Source organism: Grampus griseus (genome assembly GCF_964374135.1).
Source record: "Grampus griseus genome assembly, chromosome: 3".
Lineage (NCBI taxonomy): Eukaryota > Metazoa > Chordata > Mammalia > Artiodactyla > Delphinidae > Grampus > Grampus griseus.
Window position 1 is genome coordinate 79,330,094 of NC_139019.1, and position 6,000 is coordinate 79,336,093.

The following is a 6,000-nucleotide window of genomic DNA, read 5'->3' on the forward strand; positions in this document are numbered from 1 at the left end:
GGAAAATCTATCGTGTTTCTCTGGAAAACCCTGACTGACACAGTCACAAAGAACAAGCTTGGCCATAGGGGTCTCCCCTATGGCTGGCGAGCAGGTTTAGAGCACAAGGTATGGGCAGAAGTGACCCAGATGTATTATATTTAGGATTACCAGAGAATCTCAAACTTATAAGCAGTTATGCATGCTCAAGTAGAGATTGGCCAACAATAATATTAAAATATTAGTATGTGTTCATTACTATTTATTGTGTCATCAATTCAAATAAATACAATTAATATTATTAGTTACATAATTTAATTTCAATCTCTTCTATCATTATTGACATTTTATAGCTAGAATTAAAGTAGGAAAGATACTTTGGAACCCTCTGCATTCTTGGAGTAAGAGAAGAGGTGACAGTTTCAAAAGATACCCTATGTATAAGAAAGGTTCGTTGTAACGGAGCAAAGAGATGAGAAGCCCAAGGAAAAGAGTAGGAAGGAATCTGACCTCACTTTCTGACAGCAACTAGTCACTAGTAAACCTTTCTCTTGCCCCCTTCTTTCCAGGATAGCAAAAGACTATCTTGAATTCCATTCTAAATATAAAATACTTATCCAAATGCTAAAATGACTGAAGAAATATAGATGAGGTGGTGTTTTGTTTTTGTCTGTGTGTCTTATTTTCACATCATTTATAGTTAGAGTAGATCCATAATTTAACTAGAATTCTACTGACTAGAAAGTAAGTTATGCAGGAACTGAGGTGTGGAGACACGGTGTGAGGAAGGAAAATGTGATGCTAAATTAAACAGTTCAGGGTGCTAGAAGACACCTGTTATGACCCTCCCAAGTCAGCTCCCTACAAGGGGTCATTCTGCCCATTGTTGCTCCTGTCAACAGAACGAGATCCAGTTCAGTTCAGAAGTAAAGGAAAGCTTTCTGCTTTGGTCAAAGAACAAGCAAGCTCTCCAGCACACGTGCTCTCCAAAGCCCGTGGGCGGGGCTGCTCTGTAGGGTTCTGGTCCACAGCAAAAGGGGCACAGCTGTGAAGGAGCTGCTTCACTGGGATCTCCTCAGCGGGGAGGGGCGGAGTTCTCGAGGGCTGGGGGCAGCAGAGCTGCTCTGGCTCCTGGTGGCAGAGGCCTGTGCCCGCGCTCCGCTGAGCTGAGGTGTCAGGCAGAGCCATTTCGCACTAGGAGCTCCAGTCTGAAGCTGCGGGTAGGAGGCTCTGCACACGCCATCCTTTGAGCAAGTGAAATTATATGACGCACGAAGGAAAAAGAAGAAAAAAAGGTTAGACTTTATTTTATTACCCAGACTCCATGTTTATTTCCTGGGAATTGTTAACGGGCTTTGCTGATGACAAATCCGTCCTCTGTCTTTTGTCCTGCTCCTCTTTCTTGAGGGGCGCTGAGGGGTGCAGCTCCATCTTCTGAAACTGCTTCTTGCTGAGTCTGTGTGTTGTCATAACCCTGGGTGGAGGAGAAGAGCTTCTCCCCCCCGGTGCCTTTAGATGCGTTTGATGGTCACCAGGCCCTAGCCCTGACTGTTTGCATTCCTGAGTGACCAGAATTTGGAGTTTTATAGATTCTGTTACTGAACCAAACTTGGGTCTACCGCTCGCCCTTGTGAAGTAAAGCTAGACTACCCACCTCGAGTTGTGGTGAAGAAAAACGCAGTGTTTATTGCAAGGCCAAGCAAGTACTGGTGGCTAATGGTAAAAAGACCTGAACTCCCTGATGGCTTTCAGGTGTCCTTAGTTTTTAAAGACAGGGTGAGGGAGAAGGTTGCACGGTGCACGATCAGCTCATAGATGTTCTTCTGATTGGTTGGTGGTGAGGTAACAGGATGTTATTTTGGGAATCAACATCATCAACCTGCTGGTTCCAACTGGTCTGGGGCCTATGTGCTTGTGGGCGGTATGCAGTTAACATCTTCCACCTGATCGGGCTTTTACTATCTGTGAAATGGCTCAAGGAATTGGCTCAGAATGTTACCTATGGCCCTTGAGGAGGAACTAAGGGTCCTTGACTTTGTTTAATGGCTAAAATGTTATTATTTTGTCTTGCTTGACTCTTTTCCTTTGTTTCTGTATTTTCTCACTTCTCTGATTAAATTTATTCTTTGGAACTCAGGGAAGGCCTAGGAGGCTAAAGATTTTCTACAAACAAGAGGCAGGTGAAGGACATGGGGCAGAGGGGGTGTCTGTCCCAGAAAGTCCCCATAGGCTTCTGCTCCCTTTCATAAAACTTTTGAAGATGAAGGACACCAGACAATTTAGGATGCATGGCCCAAGTATTAGCAAGAAAATCATGGTCATTAGGGGCCCAGGAAAAGTAAAAACCATATGATGCCAGGGAGGACCTGTTTTACGTTGCTCCACATTTGTTTGGCCAAATTCAGCTGACTCGTTTCTGCTAGTCAAGCTGCTTTTTCCAGTAGTCTGAAATACCTGACAGTAAAATCAATCTGCCAGTCTTCCCCAGGGTATGCCACTCTGGCTGAAAGGGCCGTATCTGGGAGCCTCCTCGGGGGGGAAGGGGGAAGGTGGTCTGGTATTTGTGTTGTTTACTGTGCATATGGGACATGTCTCGACTATTCGACTGATTATACTTTTCATGCCAGGAGTTACCATGAGCTCCACTAATCAATTATATAGGGCTTCCCTCCCATAGTCAGTTCTTTGATGAGCCTCCCTGATGGCTTGACAAGCTGCAGTTTGGAAGAAGTATTGCTCGTGATCATTAACTAGCCACACATGGCTTCCTAGATGTCTGTTGAAGCCCCATTAACGGGCTTTGTCTAATTCTTCCTTTGTGTAGATTGGGGAGTAATTGGATGGATCTGGCCTTCGAGGTATAAAAGGTAGTTGCCAAGTTAGTGGTTCTAGGGCCACCCTTTTGGCAGTTGCGTCCACTTTTTTGTTTCCCTTTCTTGTCTCTGCATCTCCTTTTGGTGACCCCTACAATGAATCACTGCCACCTTTTTTGGAAGCTGTACTGCATCTAGGAGTCTCAATATGTTTAACCCATGTTTCACCTGCTTATTCTATGCAGTAAGCACACACCCCTTTTTTAAAAAAATAGCTCTGTGTGCATGTAGGATGGCATATGTCTTCCGGGAATCTGTAAACATTTAAGATCTTCCCTGTCCCGAGCTCTACGGCCCAGGTGAGGGCTATCAGCTCAGCCTTTGGGCAGAAGTCCCTGGGGGTGGGCTTCTTGCCTCTATGACTTGAGCCTGGGAGGTCACTGTGTATCCCACCAACCTTTCTCTCTCTCTCATAAAATCACTCCTGTCTGTGAACCATTCCTCTTCAGTGTTTAGGAGAGGCTCACTTCCAAACATTCTAGGTTGGGGTGACTACAATAGATTGTGTCTATGGTTTCTATACAGTCATGCTCCAGGGACGCCGTTTCTGTGGGTAGCAGGCTGGCAGATTTTAGCGTGTGACAAGTTTCTATGCTAGCCACTGGGTTGTCTAAAAGCATAGCCTGAACTTGAATCGACCTTCCAGGGCATAGCCCCTCTGTTCCCTTAGAATTTACTAAAGCCTGAATGTGGTGTGGGGTCCATAGAGTGACTGGCTGGCCAAACGTTAACTTTTCAGCCTTCTCTAGCAAGGTTGTAGTAGCTGCTACTGCCCCTAGGCCCCTAGGCCATCCCTCAGCAGTTTGATATAACTGTTTAGAGGAATAAGCAATCACCTGAGCAAGGGGTCCCAGTTTTTGAGCTGATGCCCAAAGGACGATTCCCCATCTCTCATGAAGGGTTTAGTTAAGGTCAAAGGGTTTAGTTAAATCTGGGAGGGCCAGGGCAGGGGTCTCTAGTAATTGCTTTTTCTTTTTCTTATTGTTTTTTTCCTCTGACATCTTGCACTTTATTTTTTTTTTAATTTTTTTTATTTTATATTGGAATATAGTTGATTTACAGTGTTGTGTTGGTTTCAAATATACAGCAAAGTGATTCAGTTATACATATATATATATATATATATTCTTTTCCAGATTTTTTTCCTATAAATGTTATTACAGAATATTGAGTAGAGTTTTCTGTGCTATACAGTAAATCCTTGTTGATCATCTATTTTATATATATGTAGTGGGTATATGTTAATCCTAAACTCCTAATTTATCCCTCCCCTCTGTGTTTCCCTTTTGGTAACCATAAGTTTGTTTTCTATATCTGTGAGTCTGTTTCTGTTTGGTAAATAAGTTCATTTGTATCTTTTCTTTTAGATTCCATATATAAGTGATGTCATATGATATTTGACTTTCTCTGATTTACTTCACTTAGTATGATAATCTCTAGGTCCATCCATGGTTGCTGCCAATGGCATTATTTCATTTTTTATGGCTGAGTAATATTCTGTTGTATATACATACCACATCTGCTTTATCCATTCGTCTGTCAGTGGGTACTTATGTTGCTTCCATGTCTGGGCTATTGTAAACAGTACTGCAATGAACACTGGGGTACAGCTATCTTTTCAAATTATGGTTTTCTCCAGATATATGCCCAGGAGTGAGATTGCTGGATCATATGGTAGCTCTATTTTTAGGGTTTTTTTTTCTTTTCTAATTATTTTTGGCTGTGTTGGGTCTTCATTGCTGCACGTGGGCTTTCTCCAGTTGCGGTGACCGGGGCTACTCGTTGTCGCGGTGAACAGGCTTCTCATTGTGGTGGCTTCTCTTGTGGAGCAGGGCTCTAGGCACGCAGGCTTCAGTAGTTGGGGCTTGCAGGCTCAGTAGTTGTGGCGCCCAGGCTTAGTTGCTCTGCAGCATGAGGGATCCTCCTGGACCGGGGATCGAACCCATATCCCCTGCATTGGCAGGCAGATTCTTAACCACTGCGCCACCAGGGAAATCCAATATTTTTAGATTTTTAAGGAACCTCCAAAGTGTTCTCCATAGTGGTTGTACCAATTTACATTCCCACCAACAGTGTAGGAGGGTTCCCTTTTCTCCACACCTTCTCCAGTATTTATTGTTTGTAGACTTTTTTGATGATGGTCATTCTGACTGGCGTGAGGGGATACATCATTGTAGTTTTGAGTTGCATTTCTCTAATAATTAGTGGTGTTGAGCATATTTTCATGTGCTTTTTGGCTATCTGTATGTTTTCTTTGGAGAAACATCTATTTAGATCTTCTGCCTGTTTGATTGGGTTCTGTTTTTTTTGAGATTGAGCTACATGAGCTGTTTGTATACTTTGGAGATTAATCCCTTGTCAGTAGCATCCTTTGCAAATATTTTCTCCCATTCTCTGTGTTGTCTTTTCATTTTGTTTATGTTTTCCTTGGCTGTGCAAAGATTTTAAGTTTAATTAGTCCCATTTGTTTATTTTTGTTTTTATTTTCATTACTCTAGGTGGATCTAAAAAGATATTTCTGCAATTTATGTCAAAGAGCGTTCTGCCCATGTTTTCCTTTAAGAGTTTTATAGTATCCAGTCTTACGTTTAGGTCTTTAATCCATTTTGAGTTTATTTTTGTGTATGGTGTTAGAGAATATTCTAATTTCATTCTATTACATGTAGCTGTTCAGTTTTCCCAGCATCACTTTTTGAAGAGACTGTCTTTTCTCCATTGTATACTTTTGCCTTTTTTGTCATAGATTAATTGACCATAGGTGTGTGGGCTTATTTCTGGGCTTTCTTTCCTGTTTCATTGATGTACAAGTCTGTCTTTGTGCCAGTATCATACTGTTTTGATTACTGTAGCTTTATACTATAGTTTGAAGTCAGGGAGTCTGATTCCTCCAGCTCTGTTTTTCTTTCTCAAGACTGATTTGGCTATTTGGGGTCTTTTGTGTTCCATAAAAATTACAAAATGTTTTGTTCTAGTTCTGTGAAAAATGTCATTAGTAATTTGATAGTGATTGAATTGAATCTGTAGATTGCCTTGGGTAGTATAGTCATTTTGACAATATTGATTCTTCCAATACAAGAATATGGTATATCTTTCTATCTGTTTGTGTCATCTTCAGTTTCTTTCATCAGCATCATATAGCTTTCAGGTC